The sequence below is a fragment of the Rhinolophus sinicus genome, linkage group LG01, assembly GCF_036562045.2.
Source record: "Rhinolophus sinicus isolate RSC01 linkage group LG01, ASM3656204v1, whole genome shotgun sequence".
Lineage (NCBI taxonomy): Eukaryota > Metazoa > Chordata > Mammalia > Chiroptera > Rhinolophidae > Rhinolophus > Rhinolophus sinicus.
The window spans coordinates 98,271,791-98,298,084 of record NC_133751.1 but is presented as its reverse complement, the minus strand read 5'-3'; positions in this window follow the sequence as shown (position 1 = coordinate 98,298,084).

Below are 26,294 nucleotides of genomic sequence, written 5' to 3'. Positions count from 1 at the left end.
TGATTGATTAAAATGTAACTAGCTTTGGGTGTGTGTGTGTGTTTGTGTGTGTGTGTGTGTGTATGTGTGTGTATGTATGTGTGTTCAGCAAATAATATAGCATGATAGTTAAGGTAGAAATTCTAGGGCCAGCCTTGATTTTATTTCTATTTATTAGTTCTTGACCTTGTGAGTTCCTTAATGTCTATAAGCCATAATTTCACTTTTAATGAGAGTAATAACATTATAGACAAAGAGCTAGGCATCATGCTTGCCAAAATACAAGGACACAATAAATGTTAGTTGTTACATTATGTGACAGAGTCACAATGTACTGAAAATGGGTGGCAAACAGTAAACACTATGTAAACACGAGGTGCAGTTGTTACATAATTTTCATGAGAAAAATGTAGTTTTCTGGCACAAGGCTGAGATGTGAGAATTGTCAACCAAACATTGTTTGTATTGCCAGTGACTCAATTAGTGGGAGAAAGGCTTAGCTCAAAGGAATGAAATTAAAGATGTAGACTATTAAAGCTGAATTCAACACACATTTTTTGTTTGTTGATTTTTTACCTGAAAGCATCAGAGTGAGCAATCAGAAATCAATATTTTGAAAATGCATCAAGAAGTAAATGAATCCTAGAGAGCATGAACTTGTAGAAGCAATTCTAGTAGAGCTAAGATCTTGGCTACTGTTGGAGCATATACGTGTAAGTGAGGCAGAGGGATGTGACTGCAAACTCCTCAGCATGATATTCAAGACCCTTACAATCTGATCCCTGAAAACTTTCCAGTTTTTCTGTGCATTATATCCTTCCATATTCTGTACTCTTCCCCATCTCTGACCCACCCATGCATTTTCAGACCTCTTTGTCTCTGTTTCTTCTAAAATATTTTCTATATTTTCCTCACAATTCAGATCTATGAGATATATTTTTCAATTAGCACCAGAAAATACTGAAGAAGCCTTTTTAGTCTTACTTTTGGAAATCGTAGCTCCTTTCCCTGTGTCTTCCTATCACTTTTCTTTTATCTCCATTTGTACAAATGTGTGATTTTCCTTTGAATTACAGTTATTTGTGTTTCTTATTCTTTTACATGAAGGGCAGCTCCTTGAGGGTGAGTTCCTTGAGATCATCCTTTGTGTCTTCTGGTCCCCACAGCTCTCCAGTGCCTGGCCCAAAGCTTTGCACACAATGAGGACTGAGAAATGATTTGGGGGTAGAACTGAAATCAGACTTCCTTGAATAAAGTCCATTACCCGTGGGAGTACTCCCTCTGAGGTGTGGGATGTGTCAACTTTCAAAATGGCCGTAACAATTGGGGGAGATTAAATCCTTAGGACGTTTGGTGGTTCCCAGACAGAGCCAACTTTGTAAAGACTTTGCTCTATCACTGAAAATGATCAGGCTGGTATCAAATATTAGTAGACATATAACCTAATAATTTTGGTTACATCATTGGTAAAGGAATCTCTTACTAAAAACAGTGAGCGCTGTTCTCTTAATGATACATTATTCCAGAAGCCCGAGGCCTTCTGAAATCTGTTTAAGAACATTTGCTGAGGGCAGAAAATTTTGACACTATAACTTTTGGTAAGTTTGTTTAGCTATATTTGAAGAAACATACATTCAGCCTCTATTATAAGCCAGACAGTGCTCTAGAATCTCTAATATAACATCTGATCAAGACACGTAACATAACAGAAAACTACTTTATTTGGAAGATTGGATATCAAATTATGTCTTGTGTTTTATACCAATAAAAATTAATTTGCTTAATGGACTCTTTCACTTATTTTTAACATCTGTATCATGTTTTAATTATTTAGTATATTTCCTTTAAATTTATTATATTTATTTCATCTACATAGATATACATTTAATTTACTTTTAACACTTTCTTCATCACTTATTACAAACTAGTGTCTAACAATAATACTTTTTTCTTTTATTGTTTCATGCTGTTTTAATTCTATTACTTTAATTTAAAAAATAATGAATTCTGAGGAAGTGAAGAAATTTGCAGTAAGGGTAAATAAGAGGTCAGAATTATTCTAGGCATATGATAAAGGTTAATGAGAACCTAGCAATGTGGAATTAATAAAAAAAACTTTCTTTATAACATCTTTATGGATCAAATAAACTACAAAGTGAAACAAATATGTAACACTGAAAGGGAACAATAAAGGAAAATGGGAAATAAAAAATATGGGCTTTATAAGAAAGATGAATACCGTTTGCCACAAATGGATTGCTTTTGAGATTATTATGCTAAGTGAAATAAGTCAAACAGAAAAAGTGGAGAACCATATGATTTTACTGATATGTGGTATATAAAACTGAAAACAACAAAGGAACAAGAGAAACAAAACTCATAGACACAGACAATAGTTTAGTGGTTACCAGAGGGTAAGGGGGGAGGAGGGTGGTAAATGAGGATAAAAGGGATCAAATATATGCTGATGAAAGGAGACCTAACTCTGGGTGGCGAACACACATAGATTTATCTCCCAGAGCAAGCATTTCCTGTAGCAAGTAGCTACGGTGCTTTTGCCCATAGGCAGTTTTGTTTAGCACAGAAACAGGACAACTTATTCAGTCCTCAAATTTTTTAGCCCAAGAACAGTAAAGTAGGTTGGTTTTACTTCTCACTGCGAATAACTTAAAATTTATTCAAAGGCAGCATATAGTCAGAGATATTTTTCTTTTAGGATAAACATCCTTTTAGATCGAGTTTAGTCTTTCACCATGAAGAGATCCCCAATGACTCCTCTGCTTCTCTAATTCTTTTGATCCTTTGGCCCTTAAAATATTATATTCTATCTCCTTTACCAGTAGTCGAACTCTCATTGTTTTATTCACTTATTCAGTTGATCTCTTTTGTTTCTAGCATTGTGCTAGTTTCTGGGTACATAAAATTAAGCGAGTATAATCTTGGATGAGACAAGCATGCAAACAAATATATGCAAGAATTTATAGCATGTGCTGTTGAAACATTTTGCTTGTTGAAACAAAGAGAGTGTAGGTGGTTAGACAAAGTTTTATACAAGAGCTAACACTTATCTGAGTTTCAAAGAATAAGGAGGAAGAAAGGGAGAGAAAGGAAGGGAATGTGGATTAAAGGAAGAGGTGGGAAAGTTTGGCAACTGCCCCCTAATCAGAATGCCAATTTAAAATATCTCTAAGTCTTACTTTATATAGAAATATTACATTCTTGCTCACATTTTCTTTTGAATGTAGGTCTCATTTTTTTAATAAAACTAAAAAGATCTGTGCATAAGAAATCTTTTTATATCCTTCATGCCACCTAGACTTGTATGTAGAGAAAGTGCAATAAATATTTTGATTTATTTATATGTGGTAACTGAGAAGACTAGGAGGAAAAGTACTGTGGGTTGGATTATTTATTTTATCCCATTTTACAGAGTACTGTTATTTTAAAGGATTTTTTGTGGGTAGGTACACTTGGGTGTTCCCATAGTGACTCAAGCAAGTCGCTCTCCTCAGCTCTACAATTTATGATTGTTTCCAACATTCAGGGCCAGATTATTAAATCAATTATTATTATTATTAACCTAACTCATAGGAAGAGTATTTGCCTGATACTTAAGCTCAGTAACTTTGTGTAGAATGAATGGGTGCATTGATATTACCAAGCGTGAAGGGAAGTCAGTTGGGGGCTTTGGGAAAAGCTTTTCTTTATGCATAAAAAAAGACAGAATTGTACACTTGAAACCTGTGTAATTTTACTAACCATTGTCACCTCAATACATTTTAATTAAAAAAAAAAGAAACTTGTGTGGTTTGCTCTCCTTTCTTGCACTTATTTGTGACACTGGCGTGATGCAGTCATGCCTGAAAGTCTTGTTTCAAGGAGGTTACAACTAAAGACTAAAAGCCCATAAACTAAAGATGTCTGAAGGAGAGGATATAAGTAGTCTGCCTCCTTGATGACTTTGTTTTACTGTGGAGCCAATTCTGGGCTTCCTTGCTCCAAACTTCCGCCTTATGTAAGATTATTAAATTGCTTCAACGACTGTTTGTTGGTTCTAAAAACCTTGCAGGGAAAGCATTCCTTACTGAAATAATCCCAGTATATAGCTCTTCTTAGATTTCCATGACTATTTGTGTAATGACAGTTACTTAGCTCTGAGGAGCTTTTGAGTCGACGGGGCTCCCCTACATTGCATGAGTCAGCTAGGGCTGCCATAACAAAATACCACAGAGTGGGTGGCTTGAACAACAATTTATTTTCTAACAATTCTAGAGGCTGGAAGTCCTATACCAAAGTGGTGACAGGTTTGGTTTCTCCTGAGCCTCTCTCCTTGATTTACAGAGTCACCTTCTTGCTCTGTCCTCACAGGGACTTCTGTCTGTGCACGAGCTTCTCTGGTGTCTCTTTGTTCGTTCTCATTTCCTCTTTTTATAAAGACCCTCGTCAGATTGGATTAGGCCCAGCTTAATGGCCTCATTTTAACTTAATTTTAACTTTAAACTTTAAAAAGCCCTACCTCCTAGTGTAGTCACACTCTGAGGTCGTGGGGTTAGAGCTTTAACCTTATAAATATGAATTTGGGGAGACACAATTCATCCTAATACTCTGATTTAGTGACTCTTGATACTTGTTTATTCATATGATCTTTTGAATATGCTTATTTAATTAAAAAATTAGCTTTTATTTTTGTTGGGATGCTTTAGATGTGTACACTAATTTAGGGAAAATTAATAACCTTATGCTATAAACCTTATATAAGAGCAGATAGGTATTTCTTTTGATCAAGTGCTTTACTGTCTTTTAGGAGCATTCTAAACTTTTCTTCTTAGAAGTTTTTCAATTTTCTTGCTAATCATTATGTAGTTATGTTATCTTTGAGAATATATAGAGGGTACTGGTAAAAGTATACACACTTTAAGAAAGGAAAAAACTATTAAAGTTGTAATACTCAATGTATGTCAACAACAAAAGATGAATATAAGTCATGTATATACATTTTTTTTGGCACAGCCGGTATATATTTTTATATTACGTTTTTATATGGTTGTGTTTTTTTTTTCTCTCAAGATTTCAAATTTGGATTTATTTGGTATCTCTAATTTAAACTCGAATATTTAAAAAATTTATCTTACATTCAAAATAAAATTCAGGGTGAAACTTTCAAGTTATTGAATGGCTTTGATTATTTAGTAATAATAATGCTCCCTTTTCTTATTTTGAAACAATTAATTGATTCAGAGGAAGGTACCAAATAATATGAAGAGGTCCATTTACCTGTCACCCAATTAGCTTTGGTAAAATGTGCTTGCATATTTCTATCCCACATTTTATCAAATGTGTAGATTTGTGTAACTACCACCACAAAAAAAAGACAGAATTATTCCATCGCTACAAAGATCTCCTTCATGCTACTGCAATCTCCACTCTCTCTCACAACTTCTAGCCTCTGACAACCACTACTCTGTTTTCCATTACTATAATTTTGTCATTTGAAGGTTTATATAAATGGAATTATATATGTGAAAATTTGAGACTGACTTTTTTCATTCAACAAAATGCCCTTGAGGTGCATCCAAGTTATCGTATGTATCAAGTTTGTTCCTTTTCAAAAAAAATTTATGTATTTATTTTTAAATAATTTTCTAATTTTTCAATTACAGTTGACATACAATATTATATTAGTTTCAGATGTACAACATAGTGATTAGATGTTTACATAACTTACAAAGTGATCACCCCAATTAATCCCTTCCCCTCTTTCCCATCCCTCTAACCTACCTCCCATCTGGCAACCATCAAAATGTTCTCTGTATCTATGAGTTTTGTTTCTGTTTTGTTTGTTTATTTGTTTGGTATTTTTAGACTCCACATATAAATGAAATCATATGGCATTTGTCTTTCTCTATCTGACTTACTCCACTCAGCGCAATACCCTCTCGGTCCATCCATATCATTGCAGATGGTAAGATTTCATTCTTTTTATCACTGAGTGATATTCCAATGTATACGAGGTTGGACAATTAAGTTCGAGAAGTCATCCTAGAAAAAGTGCTACATACCTCATTGCTGAATATCACTATGGTCACCTTTGAAATACTCCCCTTGGGAAGCTGTGCACAGATGCCAGTGCCTAGTTAACCCTTCAAAGCAATTTTGGAACTCTTTTTCTGGAATGGCCATCGGAGCTGTCATTGTATTACACTTGATGTCCTGAATGTCATCAAAATGTCTTCCTTTCAATATTTCCTTTATCTTCAGGTAAAGAAAGAAGTCACTGGGGGCCAGATCAGGTGAGTAGGGAGGGTGTTCCAATATAGTTATTTGTTTACTGGTTAAAAACTCCCTCACAGACAGTGCCATGTGAGCTGGTGCATTGTCATGATGCAAGAGCCATGAATTGTTGGTGAAAAGTTCAGGTCATCTAACTTTTTCATGCAGCCTTTTCAGCACTTCCAAATAGTAAACTTGGTTAATTCTTTGTCCAGTTAGTACAAATTCATAATGAATAATCCCTCTGGTATCAAAAAAGTTTAGCAATCTCGTTGCAACAAGTTCGTGAACTTAATTATCAGACTTCGTATCGTCTTTTTTTAGTCAGGCTACGTGGAAAGAATTAATGGAATATATATGATATTTAATTACATTTTAATATATACCCATTTCATATTCTTAGGCAAGTAAAGAAAAACATTTCAAATTTGGGGAATGATGAAGAACAACATTTCTAGTCATTGGTCAGAAATTTACTCCTGACATATCTTACTTATTTTGGATAATATCTTTTGCCATGTGTTTTTTTAAGCTTGATTTAATTTCATTTTTTGGGAGGGGGTGATAAGTTACTATAAAAAAGACTGACTGGAAAGATTAATAATTGTCATATCAAACAGATGCAGGCACTTCAGAATTTGTTTCTTCTATAACGCAGATATGTTAGACTAAATGATCTCCAAGTCTCCTTTAGTTTTAATGTCCTCTGATGCTTCTATGATAATCTAATTCATTCCCTTGCATTTATATAGAAGGAAGCCGAGCCCCAGAGAATACAGTTTGACTAAAACTACATGACTTGTTAGTAGCCAAACCAAACTTGAATGCAGGGCTCTTTACTCCCCAGTACATTTTGAGGTTTCTCAGAGCCAGCCATTCTACTGAAGACAGGAAACCAAAAATATATGTCTGCCACAGAGTTGGCTGAAAGTTCCACCATGGCATTGCAACAGTGAACATATTTATTCAAATTGTCAGTTCTCGTATTTCTTGACATAGATATACTACTGTATATAATTCTGGGTCATTTTTATTCAGGGGTGAATTGATAGATAAATCCCTATCATTTCATTACTTTCACAGAAGAAATCTGTACAATATAATTTGATTATGACCAAGTTAAAACAAATAGTGGACTAAATCTTAAATTAATAGCTACATTTATTTACCATTCATTTTGATGGTACTTAAGACATGTTAAATTCATTTTATATTTGTAGGTCAGATAATTCATTTTCATAAAATCCAGCCATAGGAAAGTCAAAATTTCCTTTTTCCACTTTCTTTTCAAGACCAAGTTAGTGGAAGCATATCTATCCAAATGTTTTCAAACATTTTATATTCAATATGGTCCAACATTTTCCTAAATTAAATGTTAAATATATTGACAAAGGACTTAACTTTATTATCAGTAATAAGTATAAAACTTAGCAATAATATGTAGTATTTATATTTTTCAAATTGATTTTCTTTTTGTCTTTATTTGGCTCTCAACATCCCCTTTCCCTACATAGAAAGGGCTTTACAACCTTGGAAACCTAGGCACAGAACTTTACAGTGACTTTCTCTCTATCTTACAGTTATTTTTCTTACATCTCCATAAAAACACTACTCTTCCTCGTTCTTGGGGTGTGGGGGGTGTGGGGGGGAAGGCATGTACTTTTCCTCTTAAGCTCCAGCACAGAAAGGACCATGTATTTGAATACTCAAGACATCACTTCCAGCAATTGATTGAGAGACAATAATTTAAAAAGAAAGGATAAGTTGTAGAAGCCATGTTTTCACTTCTGAAACATTCTGTTTTGTTTACTGCTTCCCAAGTGTGTGGACTGTGGGCATATACATAATTTAAAAAGGAATATGTGGTTTTACTAACAATAAATTCTGGCCCATACAAATTACAGTAAAAGTTACTGTTGCTTGACATCTCTAAATTTATGGCCTTACTTTTAATAAGATTTCTAGCCTGAATTAGTTACTTATGAACTCATTCATTCAATAAATACTTATAGAGTACCTACGTCTACCTAAGTCACTATTCTAGGCACTGGGGATACAGCAGAAAAAAACAAAAACAATAACAATAATCCTGCCCTCATGGAGTGTACATTTTATTTGAGGAATTCAGAGGAGATATAAATAAAACAGCAATCTTTGTAGTTCATCAACAGGTAATAAATGCTTTGGGGAAAGCAATCAGGGAAGGAAGGTTAGGGGGAGCATTACAGCTTTAAATAAGGAGGCTAACATGATTTGGGGAGTGGCTTGAAGGATGTGAGGGGATGAGCCTTTCAGACTTCTGGGGGACGAAGGTTCTGCTCATTTGAACAAAACAGCAACAACATAGATAGTTTTCTAAAACTTCAGGCTGATTGACAGATACACCTTCGAGGTAATTACCAAACCATTCCAAGCTAGCTTCCTTCTCTCCAAGAGAATTGTCCAAGTGAATGAGAGCTTACATATTCCTGGCACCGAGGCAGACGTGAGCAACCATTGATGGGATTTTCACCTGTATTGTTTCCAGAGAGGATTGGGCACATCCTGACATTTAGGGAATAGTAGTGCTAAATGTTTCTCCAGATTGTTAGGCTCCATCATCTTCTTTTAATATAGGTTAGAAATTCATCTTAATGGTCTGCTCATCTGAGACAGTAAATCACAGCCCAAATGTCAGCCCATCAAAAAGAGATTATTCTGAGTTTCTGATGCCTAAGGATTATTAAGCATTTGAGAGAAATTTATATATATATATCCTCAAATACATCTGACTAATGAAGGATCAAGCTGACTGTTCTGTTCCCCATTTATTTCTTCAAGAAACAATGAAGACTTTTCATTTTGTTTTAAAACTTATCGTTTGAAACTTTATGATAGAGGATACTATATGTCAGCCTCCTTGAAAAAGGATGTTCAAATGATGAACTTTTGCTAACTGTGAGGCTTTGTGCATTCCTGCTCTGAGCTTCCAGGAAAAACAGTAGATACCTATGAATATTAATGGAAGAAAAGCATATGGAGATTAAATCCAGAGAGAGATCAGCCCTAACTAGTGTTTCCTCCAGAGCTACAGAAGAGTCTGAACTGATTTGATGAAGAGTGAGAGGACCTCAAAGTAATCACTGAAATTTTTAAACCATCAGTTACTTTAATCTTCTTTATCAAATATTAGGATTGGAAAATATCACCATCTAGAAGTTTCTGCTGATGCCTAGTCATACTAGGTCTTGCCTTCTTAAGTAGAAGGCCAACCTCAAAGATTTTGATAAGCGTGTGCATCAAAGAAAATATAATTCATTACTTTTTTTCACTTCATTGACAAAAAGGAGGCCACTTATTTGCTTCCTATGGAAGTTTGAATATCAAACTAATTCCAATGCATCCTATTATTTACTAATATTCTACAGGAGTGAATTGCTGGAGTCACAGGCCTGGCTTTGGTGTCTTTGGGATGGCTTTTTTAAAATAAATTTTATTGGGGAATATTGGGGAACAGAGTTTTTCCCCATGGCCCATCAGCTCCAAGTCGTTGTCCTTCAATCTAGTTGTGGAGGGCGCAGCTCACTGGCCCATGTGGGAATCGAACCAGCAACCCTACTGTCTGGAGCTCACACTCTAACCAACTGAGCCATCTGGCTGCCCCTGGGCTGGCTTTCTGATGGGTGGTAATCATCACTGAAAATATGTCTGGCATGGTAGGAAAAACAGAGTAATGCAACCTCTGGTCTTCAGAACCTTAAAGTAGAATGGTGGTTGGGAAGGGAGGGTGTTTGCAGACCTCATTCCAAATAGTAGACACAGACAGAAAGCTATGGAGTTTCAAGGGAGAGCAAGATAGCAGCGACATTGGTTTGAAAAGGTGTTCGAGATGTACATTGAATAATGCACCTGGATTTGCATCTTGGCTCTGCTGTTCACTAACTGTGATTTGGGACAAGTTTCTTAATCGTTCCGAGGCCTCATTATCTCCTCATTTGTAAAATAAGCACACTCTTTCCTAACTTGGAATGAGGTTCTAGGCATTCAAGAGAGGACATGTAAAGCACTTGGCATTTTGTCTGCAATGAAGTGGGTGATATTGCCATATTAAGAGGTGAGGGGGGCACCCCCACTAGGTTGAAGTTGGAGTGCCTAGCAACTGGAATTACAAATCTGAGTTAAGACTGAGCTCTGCCATTAGTTAGCTATATGTCAGGGGAAACCGCCTGGCTCAGACTTAATTTGCTGGTGGAATGCTATGTGGGTGGTAAGAATCATGGCTCAGGTTCCTGTGGTATCATGAGAATAGGCGTGATCATAAATATGAAAGTCCTTCAAGAGGCAAATATTAGGCATACAAATAAAGAACATTTGCACGTAGAAGGCAGCTGGAAAATTTATTCTGCATGTATGTATAGGAAATCCCTAGGGAATATAAGGTCAGACAATTAAGTTTGCAATCTCATCCTAGAAAAAGTACTACATACCTCACTGCTGAATATCACTATGGTCACCTTCGAAGTACTCCCCTTGGGAAGCTATGCACTGATGCCAGTGCCTAGTCCACACTTCAAAGCAATTTTGGAACTCTTTTTCTGGAATGGCCATCAGAGCTGTCGTCGTATTATCCTTGATGTCCTGAATGTCATCAAAATGTCTTCCTTTCAATATTTCCTTTATCTTTGGGTAAAGAAAGAAGTCATTGAGGGCCAAATCAGGTGAGTAGGGAGGGTGTTCCAATACAGTTTTTCGTTTACTGGCTAAAAACTCCCTCACAGACAGTGTTGTGTGAGCTGGTGCATTGTCGTGATGCAAGAGCCATGAATTGTCTAAAGGTTCAGGTTGTCTAACTTTTTCACGCAACATTTTCAGCACTTCCAAATAGTAAACTTGGTTAAGTGTTTGTCCAGTTGGTACAAATTCATAATGAATAATCCCTCTGATATCAGAAAAGGTTATCAACATCATTGCAATAAATTCGCGAACTGAATTGTCAGACGTCATATGTCCTTTAAATAAACCTTAGGGGCCCTATGAAAAGTTTTTCTTGCTGCTGGTCTGAGGGCCTTCCATACTTCCTCTTCTCTCCTCCAGACCTCAGACCCAGCACTGATTCCTTCCTTCGGCCACTTCATTTCCAAGTGTAGTGCTCTAATATTCTTTATTTATACATGAATATGTGTGAAGTTTATTAGTGAAATTTTCACTCAGTAGGATTATAAACCAATCTGCTTGTACATATAATTGCAGCTTATATAATACAGTGAGAGAGAGAGAGGGAGGGAAATTGATTTGATAATAAAATAAACTAACAAAATTATTTGTAACTAAATAGTGATTTTTTTCCGGAAACTGCATTTAACTATTTAGGTGTTTATACTAGAGAGCTATGTAACATTTTTTTCTTTATTAGAAGAAAAGGACTAAAAACTTTGAGAAAAAGATAAAGTACATGAATGAAAGGTCATTGGCCTAACAAGTGGAGGAGCTGGGATTTGAACTCACCTCTCTCCATTGGCAAAACCCATGTACCCATGCTCTTTTCAAGACACCTGGCTGCCTCTCTTAGCCTTGGCACTTGACTTTGACAGTGAAACAGTCTTTTCAAAGGTGCTGCTGTTGTGTGAGCATACAAGGTTTACTTATATATTGCCTTTCAACTCACCCTTATGTGGTATTTAACTTGAGCACTGCCTTTTAGAGAAGTGTTATCTGTTATTAACATATGCCAGGACATAGCAAAAATACATTAGTCTTCATTTAGTAGTCTAAGTAACCTCCCTCCTTGACATTAAATGTTTTGTTAAAACGTCTATGTAGAGAAGGATCTAGTTCATAAATATTTTTTGTAATTATCCAAAGCAGCAGTGGTTATTTCATTAAGTCATCATCTCCCTCCTTTATGAGACTTTCCTTCTCCTTTTAGGCAAAAATAGCACCTCTCTCCTTGGTGCTCCTGTGACACTTTGTTCTTCTTCAATAGGAAAAGCATGTTGCCTTATCTTCCACTCTCACCATGCTCTCATTTCCTTCTAGACTGTGAATTCCTTACTAGACCATAAGTTCCTGTAGCTTTCATTTGTAATATCATAAAGATGGTAAATATTCCAAATATTTATTAGCCTAATTAAATTCCAGGTGCGGTATTTTTTCTTTTTTAGTTTTTATTGGGGAATATTGGGGAACAGTGTGTTTCTCCAGGGCCCATCAGCTCCAAGTCATTGTCCTTCAATCTAGTTGTGGAGGGCGCAGCTCAGCTCCAAGTCCAGCCGCCGTTTTCAATCCTAGTTGCCAGGGGCGCAGCCCACCATCCCGTTGGGGAATTGAACCCTCAACCTTGTTGTTAAGAGTTCACGCTCTAAACGACTGAGCCATCCAGCCACCTCGAGGTGCCATATTTTTAAACTGTTTTAGAGAAACTTAATTTTAACCGTAATCCATTTTTTTATTTGATAGTTCATGGACAATAAAGAGCATTAAAGCACCAGCTCTGATAATGGAGAAACAGAAGGAAGGAATTTGGTGCTGGGCCAGGGGTTGGAGGAGAGAAAGGAACAATAGAAAGGATTGAAAAGTGTAGCAAGTCAATTTTCAAGGTCCTAATTTGCTGAGTATATTTCAGATATTAGGAATAAGGAAGTATGCATAATTGAATCACTTACACTGGAGTCTTTGGCAGAACTACCATGTTTCCCCGAAAATAAGACCTAGCTGGACTATCAGCTCTATTGAGTCTTTTGGAGAAAAAATTAATATAAGACCCGGTATTATGTTATATTATATTATATTAAAGACCAGGTCTTATATTATATTAAAATAAGACCTTTTTTTTGCTCCAAAGGACGCAGTAGAGCTAATGGTCTGGCTAGGTCTTATTTTTGGGGAAACACGTTAGTAACAATTTGATGAAACTGAATCTCTGTGTCAAGGCTCCCTACGCTGCTGGTGGACACCTAATGATTGGTAGAATTTATTTCTGGGGGAAAACTTGTCCAGTTTGTGACCTGAAAAGCTCAATGATGACACCAGTGATGCTTCATCATTTTATGCTTTCTCCCATTTTTGATTGCTTTTGCCAATACTATCTGAATTCACTCAGAATGCTCAGCATGACTTCAGGACTCTGATCCCAACTTGGACTTATGGGCTGCAGTTAATAAAAAATATCTTTAGAGCGCATTATGATCTTAGGGAATACCAAAAGCCTTTTGATATTTGGGGGCTAGTGCTAGCCAAAGCAACAGAAGAACATATGGTGAAAAGCTGTGCTATTTGCACAAAGTGGGTAGATTGGAAAGCGGGAAATGTGAGGTAATGAAATAGGCCTGAAGACTTTTAATTCCCTAAGTCCAGGCAGCTTAGATACCCTCTGATACTCCTTCATATCCTCCATCTTCTACTCACTCTCCTGCCACCATCAACAATGCCTTTTGGTTTCAGAAATAGAACTGACAAATTTCTTCACTCTGAGGTATCCCTGTTAGGTCATGATGTGTAAACGCTATGAGAGATTTTTAAATAAACAAACAAGTCTACAAAAGTTTTAAACCAACAAGTGAACATCTAACTGTGGAAGGTGAACCATGAAGAAACTGGTTGAGGGAGAATTTCTTTGGCCAGTGTCAGGCTTTCCCAGCAAAGCCTACCTTGACGCTGGAAGATGATGAGTTGAACTTCTCTAAAGAAAGTATGTTAGAAGAATATTTAGACAGCATTAACTCCGCATGGAAAAAAAATCAGTTGTTTTGTTTTTGGTGTTGCTTTTGACTTAGTTTGTTTCTTGACAGTTACTTATAGACTGTTTTATTTAAAAGGGCATCTTCATTTTTAGGATACCTAAAACCAAAATGCTCTTCAGTTAAAGATGGCTGCTGTAGTGTGACTTGGAAGAGAATGGACTGGAGGGGAGGAATGAGATGATGGGGGAGGGGAGACAGGTAGCTACCCCAGGAGTTCTCAGCTCAGGAGAAGGAAGGTCAGCAGAGGAAAAGTCACAGGAGGATCAAACTATTCTCTTCACCTACCTGTGGCTCCCCTAGTTGCCCCATTAGCCAGTGGCTTTCCACAGACAACCACCCCTGTATGGTCTAACCTAAAATGTTCTCAACAAAGGAATCCTACTCCTGCTCACATTACTTTGAAGGAATAAACAGGAATGTTTCACAAGTAGCTCAATTGAACAGGTTCAAAGAGCAGATGTTAAGTTAGTATGCCACATATGGCTAGTTTCAGTTCTTGGAAGTCTAAACACTAAATGACATCAAGCGTATATTTTTAGCCTGATTTATAATATAGGAACATTTCACCATCTCCTCATTGTCAATGTTACTTCCAAAGGATTATGAAGGAAGATCTGACCTGCTTTAAAACTCCTTTGACTTTGAACATACCACATGTTTTCCATAAGGACATCAATAAAATTTGAGGGTAGACTCCAAATCATTCTGGGCTGTGCTTCTTGGTTTTCTCGTTCATTCATTAACTCAACAAATATCTACTGAGCGCTTACTATGAACTAAGGATAGTAATAAATTGCTAGAGGTATAAAGATAGCTCTGAAGAACTTTCTAGTTTGGAGATAAGTCTCATGAATTAATAATTAGAAATACAGTGTGATCACTACTATACAAAGAGGTGTAAACAAAGTATGACCCCAAGGGAGACCAGGCCCCTTAAGAGAAAGGCAGGAGGAGCCAGGATAGGGTTTCCTGAGGAGTCTGCTTAAGTAAAAGGTAGATATTAGATAACAAGAGAGCAAAAGACATTCTAGGCTGCGAGGCAACATGTGCACAGACTCCATTTGTAACGTCATAGCACACGCACACAGCTGTATTTAGCATAATCCCACTTATCAGCTGCCTTGTGTCATCAGCTGGAGCAACACTGGTTGGTTGTGATGGCTTTTGTACTTGGCTCTATATATCAGAAATTTGACAGCCTTGATGGATTTTTTGATACTGTATTTTTCCACCCCAGTGGTTAAGTTCGTGGTCTCAAGCTTTAGCATTTGAAAGACTTAACCCAAATTTGGTTTAAAGTACATGACTATGGTCATATTCTTAAAGGGGCTGATTCAGTAGATCTGGGTGGGGTCTAGGAACCAGCATTTTAAAAGCCTTCTAGTGATTTTGACTAAAGAAGCCCGAAGATTACACTTCGAGAAACACTAGCTTAGGGAAGTTAGAAAGTAATAAAAATTCTGTTTCTGATTTAGCTTTTTTATTTGCATATTGAGAACACGGGTAAGGGAAAAGTTTGCTAAAAGTATAGAATAAAGAAAAAAGGAGTCATTTGGGGACAAATTGAAAGCTGCTAGTCACCAGTGATTCAAGTATCAGGAGATAAGCTGCTGATTATTTGAGGTTAGGAGGGGAGTTTACGGAGGAAGGTACATAGTGAAATAAAATCTCAATCATGCTATTTAATGTTGTGGAACTCTCAACAGAGAAACAGCTAGCAGCAGTATGAAGATAGAACACCCTTTTTATACTTACATTAAAGAAGAGTGACCAATGACAAAGAAAAGATATTTTATTTGAATATTAAGTAAAAGGTCGGTTGACATTTTATTTGAATATTTAATAAAAGGTTTCCCCCAGCAGGTTTTCTTTTTTTAAAATTTTCTTTTCTTTTATTTTATTAAGTTTACCTTTGTATATGTTCTTTAGTATGTTTGAGGGGAGAGGGCCAGAGAGAGATGTTTTTTCGTTTTTTGGGGTTGGGGATAATTATGAGATTTTTTTTTTTTTTTTTAACAGGACTTTATTGGGGAACAGTGATTTTTTTCCAAGTCAAGTTGTTGTCCTTTCAATCTTAGTTGTGAAGGGTGCCTTTCAGCTTCAAGGTGTTGTCCTTTCAGTCTTAGTTGTGGAGGGTGCAGCTCAGCTCCAGGTCCAGTTGAACCGACAACCTTGTGGTTGAGAGGATGCGCTCAAACCAACTGAGCCATCTGGGAGCTCAGTGGCAGCTCAGCTCAAGGTGCCGTGCTCAATCTTAGTTGCAGGGGGCGCTGTCCACCATCCTTTGCAGGACTCAAGGAGTTGAACAGGCAACCTTGTGATTGAGAGCCCACTGGCCCATGTGGGAATCGAACCGGCAGCCCTTGGAGTTAGGAGCATGGAGCTCCAACTGCCTGAGCCACTGGGCCGGCCCTGCAGGTTGTTTATTCTGTTCAGAGAACACCTCTGTTTGTTCAATTCTGGGAGCCAGCTCTTCATGTTTATTTTCTCACCATAAGAAAAAGGTAACAACACTGTTGTTATAATTCTGTGGCTCTTTGGGACCTGTTTATATTGAAACAATAGAGCTCATCTTGCTTTTTCAGTTTCCTAGAATCATTTATTTAATTGCTGGTCACATCATTATTCATGATGTTGCATCATCCATCGTGACTGCTGTCAATATTGGCTTCCAGTGACTCTCAAACATTATTACCCTGCTCTGTCCAGTGCCGCATAAGTATTTGTGATGAGTACAAATACAAGTCTTACCCAGAGTATGCAGACAAATGTGAGAACAATAATTCATTTTCTGCTCATGTTAAATTTACTGATTGGAATTTTAGAGCATAAACTAGAGCAACACATCATTCAAACATGTCTTCTCTATAACTTGGTAGGTTGCAATGACTGCATTCTGAGAAGACGATCCCTTTCGGTGCGGGGCCCCACCTTGCCTTCCACATGTTGCTTCCATGGGGAGGACAGAAGACAGTCCTCAGGGCAGGGCAAAAAGAATGTTCCCATTTGATCAAGAAACATCCATTCCTTATCTGACATAGATTAAAACTGACGCTGTTGAGTACACTATTGCCATTCCAGTCAGAGTTAAGCGGGAATAATGATGGGAAAGGCCATTGGCTTTGAGGATCTACAGTCTCTAGAGTCCCTGGAGAATGCTGGATGCAAGATGCGAACCGAGGAAGGGGTGGTGTGGTAGCTCTGAGTGACATTAGTGGGCGAACACAGGGGACAGGGCCACTACCCCCACCATCCTCAGGTACTGTAAACAATAAATGGCATCATGATTGAAACACAGGCAAGCAAGGATGCCAGGGCCCACAGGTGTGGCTCACACCAAGGGTTGGCAGTGAACTCTCAGTGACGCTGAGCACAGACTTGTCCTGTGGGTGGAATAAGAGGCACCTAAGTCAGCCATTCTGGTGGCCCATTCTTATAAGATTCCATGAAAGAAATTGTGTACTAGTCAGCAGGAGTGATTTACTTGATAGGCCAGTCCTGGAACCCACATTTGGGCCATTTTCCTGGAATCTGTAAGTGTGAGTTCTGAAGTTCCTCAGAATCTAGTTGACCCCAAATGCAGGATAGAGACTTGGAGAATTTTTGGAAGAGAAGAAATGGGGTTCCCAGCCCACGTGGTCTCAATCTAGGCTCAGGGCATCTTGCCCAGACAGTATTGTGGGAGCCGACTTGTCCCAGGCACTTGTGGGGAACTTAGAAAACTTTGAGGAAGGCCTGCCAAAGTATGGGGCCTCAAGCAGGTGCCCTTTTGATCCAGCTCTGCCTGGGTTCATAATCCTAATTCCATTCCTTATGAGCTCTGTGATCTTAGACAAGTTACTTAACTGAGCCTCAGTTTTCTCACAGGTGAAATGGAGATAATGCCTTACAAAAACATTGTGAAAATTATGAGCTAATTTGTGAAATTCCCAACATGTAGTAAATGCTTGATAAATTTGACTGTTGCTAGCTATTCTTACTTCAGCTGGGGTCTGAGTTACTTGGGTGCATAAACAACGTGTTGCATTCAGGAAATTCTTGCATATAAAAAATAATACCTTTTATGATTATAAAAGTGATTATTTTAGAAAACTTGAAAAGCCTATGAAAGCATTAATTCATTCAAAATATTTATTGAGCACCTACTGTGCACTGTACTACTGGTTTTGGACACTGGTGATTCAGCAGTGAACAAATAAAGTCCCATTCCCCTTGGAGGAGAGATATACTTATATATGTATGTTTTATGATATATGTGCATGTAACATATATGTATGTAACACTCATGATATATATACACATATATTATATATAGTATGTCATGGTATGCCAGATGGTGATAAATGAAAAGCAGAAAAATAAAGCTAGGAAGGGAGATATGGAGGGACAGGATGTTTGGAGTGAGAAGTTTTAAATGTGGTGGTCAGGAAAGGCCTCTCTGAGAAGGTGACCTTTGAGCAAGGTCCTGGGAATATCAGGGGAAGGACACTTTAGGCAGAAGAACAGCCCGGGCATGTGTGAGGAACAGCATAGAAGCCATGTGGTTAAGGTGGTGTCATTGAGCAGCAGAGTGATGGGAGATAAAGACAGAAAGACACGGGAGTGGAGAAATGCAGACAGTGTAGGGCCTTGTAGATCATAATACAGACCTTGGCTTGTACTCTAATCAACGTGGGAAGCTACTATTGGGAGAAATTGTCCTCCATGGATCTCTTGCATTCCTACATCTCTTGCTAAGTATGCCAAGAATGCAAGGTCGTGACCTCTTTCCCAGGGCCATTTCTCAGAGTCTTGTTTGTAACAAGCAGCCTTGAGGGATGAAGTGAAATCTGCCTCCAGGACAAAGAGCAGGCTTGCTTACCGTAGTACTTGCTATAAAATGGTGGGTTTCTTGAGTTCAGGATTCTTCTGCTGTAATGAAACTCATTGTACATGCACCTAATTGTTTCCTCATGGAACTTGGAGGATATGAGAAACTGATGCAAATATGCTGATGTTCATGCTGCTTACGAGGCTGTGAAGAATCAAATCCTTGTTTTGGACCCAAGAGGAGTCTTGTGTCTTCTGCCAGCATTAATGAAACACGCTAATTTATTAACTTGTAAATAGGACAAAATCCGATCTCAGACTCTTTCCAGGTCTTGGCAGCCATTGTAAAGTTTTGATCTGTGGAAAGACATGATCTGACTCATTTTAAAGGGGTTACTTTGGCTACTCTGTGGACCATAAACATAAGTAGGGGACAAGGGTGAAAACAGGGGGACCACCAAGGAGCCAACCACAATAATCCAGGTGAGAGAAGGTGGTAGGGTTGGATCAGGGTGGCTTTGTGGTGGTACTGAAAAGTGCTCCAATCCTAGACATATTTGGCCAAACAGGATTTCTGACAAATAAGGTGTGTGAGAGAAAAGGAATAAAAATGAAAACAAGATTTGGTCCAAGTATTTGCCACTCATAAGATGGTTTTTTTATTTTGTTTTTTTGTTTTTTTTAACTGAGATGGGGAAGAAAGGGGAAGGATTTTGTTGAGAGGGGCTAAGAGTTAAATGGTTGCTTTTTACAGGTTACATTTGAGTTGCTTATCAGATATTTAGATAGGTGTTGAGTGGGGAGTTAGATATATGAGTCTGGAGTTCAGGACAGAGGTGAAGACATGAGATATAACAGTTTGAGAAGAAAAACATACTCCCGTAACCCCACTTGCCAGAGACAGACTGGTTTACTTCCTCTCAGTCTTTTTATGCAGATATATTATTTGAGCAAAATGAATATTCAGAAAAAATATAGGACCTTAGCCAGAGGCAATGACATTTTATTTCTTAATTTGATTTGGAAACACATTGTTGAAACTCTGAAAATAATGGAGAGTCACTTTTCACAGTGACAGAAGTGCAAAACTGGAAATGATCTGGCAGAGTGTCGCCAGGGGTTCTGCCAGATGGATTTGGCTGTGTCTACAATTGCGATGCTGAAGAAGTTAGGTGACATTTACCTGAACCAACTCTGTGATTTACAACACACTGCTGGTTGGCCACAACTGTTCCAATCGAAACTGAAAATGGAAAGATGTGGAAACCATGCCAGACGAAGAGGAAATGTACTTTTTCTACTCTAGCCCACATACTGATAGCTTGTGACACAAACAATACCTCGTCGTGGGCTTCCAAGATAATTTCTTTCTTTCTTTTTTTTTTTTTTTTAAAGTGAATTTATTTTAGTAGAATTCAGGTTCTGAGGGTAAAAAAATTTGATCTGGAGCTTCTGCAACAACAGTTATTCTGATGCCCAATATGGGTGGATAAACTGTCAGCATGGCCCTTGGTAGCTCTGTGTGCTTGTTACCATGTGGTTGCTTCAAGGCAGGGTGCTGTGTAGCTATAGTTCTCAAACTGAGCCTGTGTCACGGTCCCCCGGAGAGTTGATTAAAATATACATTTCTAGGCCCCAACTCCAAAGTTGCTAATTCAGTATATCTGACCTGGTGCCCAGGAATTTGAGTTTCTAACAAGTTTCCAGATGAAGCTGCTGCTGGTCTGGGGACCACTCTCTGAAGACCACTGGTTTAGTGCTTAAGAACAAGGACCCTGGAGCCCGAGTGTCCAGGTTCAAATCAAGGCTTTATCTTGGGCAAGTTGCTTAACCTCTCCACACCTGGTTTCCATATCGATATAATGAGGGTAATGATAATATCTACTTCATAACTTTACTGTGAGGATTAGATATACTGATGAATGTGAGGTACTTAGAAGAGAGATTGGCACACAGTAAGTATATGTTTGCTCTTCTTATGCAGATAACCTTCTTGAAAATAGTTACAGTGATTCTCAGTTTCTGGAAAAAGTCCCCTTTGAGTGGCTTCAATTTGGGGTTAATATTTACACTGAGGGAATAAGGGGAGATATGAAAAAGGAAAGTGGTAAAAAAAACTTGAGAAGAATCAGCTACACAGACATTCAGTCATGACCAGGCTGAAAGTTGAAAGAGCCAAGTCTGAAGACAGTGAGTTTGCTTCTTGTCCCACCCCCAACTTGTGTTGACAACTGTAGAACAACAGCCCCACACACACGCGCAAACACACACGTGCACAGATGAATGATGATTCTTCTGCCTTTTGCTTCATATGGTGATCATGTCCTCATTTTTTCCCCCATAAACTTCCTTTCATCCTGTGGCTGAAGTGACTGGCTTCACTTCAAAATCAGATTTGTTGATATTTAAGAAGTTAAGTGATTCTTTGGCTGTTGTATCCCTAAGGCCTTTGCTCAGTCATCCCAAAGCCAGGAGATCTGGCATATTGAGTTGCAGTAATTATTTCAGCATTTATAATATTGAATTCCATCTGAGTACTGCATATTGTAATATGCAGGTCACAAGAGCCCCCAGATTTAGGTTCTGGGTATATATGTCTTTTTTTCCCATACCACAAAGCTAAAGGTTGCTTCAAGAAGAGTTGTGAACCACAGTGAAAATTTGTGACTGTCTTGGTGGTTCTCCAAATCTCATGGAGTGGTTCGTGGCTCACTGTGCCTTTGGACGTAATTCTGGGCAAAATCCACTGTCCCCATTGACCCCTTAGGAATTCTTTCAGTCATCTACTTCAAGAACATTTTTCTTTACTGAACTTTAGCAACCCATTTTCCTGCCAATGCTCTGGACCTTTAATCAATTGTATAATGATTGCTTTACTTTTGAAAACTTGAACTCGGACAGTCCATCCTTTGATCATGACTTTTGACTCACTCAACTTGCTCTTCCATTGCTTTGTGGCCTTGACTGTCACCTGCACTCGCTTTGTCTCAGCTCCCTCATGTCCTGTCCTTTGCAGCCTGAATGCTGTAGTCAATCATTTTAACCTCTTTGTCAGGAATTCCTCAAGCCCTTTCTCACCACCACTGCCGAACCTCAACCCCAGACCCACGGAATAATCCTTTCTTCTTGGGTTGCTGGGTGCTGACTTGGTGTTACCGCAAATCTGTGGCTTTCAGTTTTGGACGACCCCTTAATAGTGCCTGAATGCCAACACAGGCTGTCAGTCAGGTGAGCTGCTCCACGTTGGCTGAGGGAGGGGCAGCAGGCCTTGTATAATGGTGACTAATACTTCTCCAGGGGTGAGTTGTAGGGAGGCAGCTAATGGAACAGAAAAATTAATCACACGAGGAACAATATTTTTTAGACATTTTAATAAAACTCATTGCTTTCATGGCCAAAATTTCCTCTGCCTTTACGTAGGAATATGGCAACCACTTGTTTGGAATCTGATCTGACAACTGCAGCCCCTTCTCTGGTTCCTTACGTTTTTGTTACTCTTTCAGCAATAGGATCATTTTGAAAAGACTGCTTAGAAATCAACTCATCATTTTAGTACAAGCATGAGGCTTCTCAGGGCCCAAACTGCCTACCAGTGGGTAAACTAAATGGTTCAGTGTGGTGACAGATTTCTGCAACCTTGATGTTTTTGCTCAGTTACCTGAGTCCCATCTTTTCCTAATCCATATTCTCTTGATTAATTCCTCTTCCCTAATGCAATTTCCAAACTAAAGTCAGACTACTACATTCAGGAACCCCTTCACTGAGGAATCTTGGAGAAGGGGTGGTTCCTTTGTAGGCTAACCACCCACCCTCATTTGCCCAGGACTGAGGGGTTCTCAGGATATAGGGCTCTCAGCCTGGATGTGACTGGATGTCTGTGTAGCTGATTCTTCTCAAGATTTTTTTAACCACTTTCCTTGTTCATATCTCCCCTTATGCCCTCAGTGTAAATATTAACCCCAAATTGAAGCCACTCAAAGGGGACTTTTTCCAGAAACTGAGAATCACTGTAACTATTTTCAAGAAGGTTATCTGCATAAGAAGAGCAAACATATACTTACTGTGTGCCAATCTCTCTTCTAAGTACCTCACATTCATCAGTATATCTAGTCCTCACAGTAAAGTTATGAAGTAGATATTATCATTACCCTCATTATATCGATATGGAAACCAGGTGTGGAGAGGTTAAGCAACTTGCCCAAGATAAAGCCTTGATTTGAACCTGGACACTCGGGCTCCAGGGTCCTTGTTCTTAAGCACTAAACCAGTGGTCTTCAGAGAGTGGTCCCCAGACCAGCAGCAGCTTCACCTGGAAACTTATTAGAAATTCAAATTCCTGGATAGTCCTGGGAAAACCAGGATGAGTTGGCTGCCCTAATTATGTCTTATTCTTCCCTATTACCCAAAACTCACTTACATCAGAAAAATATTCTCATGGCCTTGAAAAGCAACACTCTTTAGGGGTCACTCACAAGGTAGCTTGTTCTCCTGTGGAGCAGTTAATTCTAAAACTAAATATTTTTATGCATTTTTATAAAATTATAAAACCAGTTCTTAGTTTCTAGTTAGACGTGTAGTTGCAAACATCCTCTCATCAAATATTTCACTTCCTTTATGCTGAGTGTACAGCTTCCCATTTAAGAGGCTGGGTGTTCGCACAACAAATGTTGCCTAAGTGGCATGCTCTCTACATGTTCTCTTACTCCTACTCCAGTCAGCCCCCCTCCTCTACCACCTTCCTCAGCTGGGAGGCCCATCTGGAAAGTACAAAAATGGTGTGTCAGCATGGCTTCTCCTTTGGCTCTGCTCCATGATCTGCAGTGTCAACCTGTGGCTCTTTTCATACCCATGGCCTGAGTATGACTTTATCACTCATTTTCCTGTGATGAAATTGTTGGATATGCCTTATGTGGCCATGAAGCACATTGTGGGAGAGAACTGTATCCCGCTCCAAGTCTGCACACATTCTCTTTCATTCTCTTTCATTATTTGGTGGGTGTGTGTCCTGAGTCATACACTGAAAACATGGCCATTTCCTTGATTCATCAGAGATGATGTTTCCTCCTCTATTCTTCATTGCTTTGATGTTTTCAATGGGCCTCAAGGAGAGGAGCGGAGAGAAAAAAAGAAACTTAATTTTCTGTGTTTACTAGAATCATTACTTTGGGGGAAAAATCCCCAATTACACATTTTTCTATTTCTTCATAAATATTTATTCTTTTCTTCCTTTTCTCTTGGGCACCTGTTAGATTAAGGATTGATGCAGACACTGGGTTTTGGGGGACTCTGTTGGGACTCTCCTGTCAACCTGACAACCTGGAAATGGGCTCTGATTCAGTCCATTTGTTTTCATTCGTTTTCTCCATCTTGTCAATTCCTTTTTCCCCATGACACTCCTCCTCAAAGGTATCAAATTTTTTCAAAATATAAATGTCACTGGGGAATTCTTTAAACATTGGTCTAGAAAGCCTTGCAAAATTTTTAGTAGTCTTGCATTAGACATTTTTTCCATCACTTTCTAGAAAAGGACAGGTTAAAAGTCTAAGCTTCTCTTGAACCTAATGAAAACATTTGGTGGAAAATCAATAAAGTATTTCTGTACTTAAGAAACATTAGAGATGGCATTCTCTTTCTTAAGAGACTCAAAATTTCCATTTAAAAAACATTGTGATAATTTATACTTGTTTGTGGTTTCCAAATAAACTCTTTATAAGAAAGAAAGGCTTCTTTCTGTGTTGTTGAATACAAAGTCTTGAATTTAATTGGGCTGTTACAATGAAAAATCTACATTTTCCCCTTATAAGTCTGAATTTTACAGGTCTACATATTAGCTTTCTAAATGTCAAACATGACTACACATTTATTACTACATGATGTAGTAGTAAAACACTTTCAAAGGTTGAACTCTGCTCTGTAAATAAGACCTAAACCCAATGGTTCAAGATGTGTTAGCAGTTCTGAAGGTTTATTTTATTTGACTGGTGTGGCATTAGGCAGAGGCAAGTAAGGAAAACTTTGTAAAACTAGTCTAACTTGGAGACTGAAACTTTGCAAGTATAGTGACATTAAGAATACAAGTAAAAAAAAAAAAGAATACAAGTAAAATGGTATTTTTTTCTTCAAAATTACTTATCTTGTAAATGAATCTTTCTGTGTATGTCCAATGCACCGAGGCCTTTTATGAGTGTCTACTATGTTCCAGGTTCTGGGAATCAAAGGGAAAGTCCTTCTCTCAGGGGCCTCATGCTCAGCATCCATCATGTAGTGAGGTCCATGCTGTGCTTTGGAGATTTTTTTAATCCCCTTCAATTCACTTTCCTCATAACTTCAGGCATATTTGGGGAAATGTGGTTACTAGATCTATGCTAGACATAGAGCTTTTCATCTGAGAAATAAAGACTCCAACTCATTACTTTTGAGATTTGAAATTTTCCTTCTCCCCCCATATTATGTTAAGCATATTTTGATTTGATTATATTTTCATACGTTTCTTTCCTTCACCTTTCTTCTTTTTCTGACTTTTTTCTTCCTTAGAAACTTTAGTTAAAGCTGACCCTTCTGAATACACTAACAATGATCATGGAGAGGGTGGGAGGGCACCAAATCTCTGGGTTTTCTTCCCACTTTTCTGGGCTTTCTTCCTCACTCACTTTTTCTGGATGCTGCTCCTCTACTGGACCTCATTAGCATTCCATAGGACTTGCATTCTCCTTTAACTACACGCGCTTCTTAGGCTGTGTCATCCACTTCCATGATACCATTTGTCAACTGGCTCCACAATGGATTTCTCTGTCTCAGACCTTTTCTCTGATTCACTGTCAGATCTGCCCGAAATTGAACCCTGGCTCTGCCCCTCATCAGCTATGCGGACTTGGGCAAATTTCTTAACCTGTCCATGCTTCAGTTTTTTCATGTCAAAAGTAGATTTAATAATATCACAAAACTCATAATTTGTTATGAGGATGAAATGAGCTAATGCAGAAAAATGAGTTTCATAATGATATTAACACAAGGGATTGTTTTGTTCTGCGGCCCGTCTTAGCTATACACGTGGCTTAGTCAGTTTGGGCTGCTAGACTGAATGGCTTAAACAACAAACATTTCTTTCTCACAGTATTGATGAAAGGTTTGTCTCCTGGAGGTTGGGAAGTCCAAGATCAAGGTACCAGCAGATCCATGGTCTGGTGAGGGCCCCTTTCCTGGTTTACAGACAGCTGTCTTCTATATGTTCACATGGAGGAAACCAGAGATGGAGGGCTAGTTCTCATGTGTCTCCTAAGGCACTAATCCCATTCCTGAGAGCTGCACCCTTAAGGCCCAATGACCTCTCAAAAGTCTCGCCTCCCTATCCCCGCATATTGCAGGTTGGGATTTCTCTGTGTGAATTGTGTGTGGGGGAGGGTCATAAACATTCAGTCCTTAACAGCACATAAAGCTCTCAGATCTGGAGCTCAGTGAGTCATCGAGAACTAGTCGCTATTATATCCAAATGTCTAGCACACACCTCTGCCAGGTCAT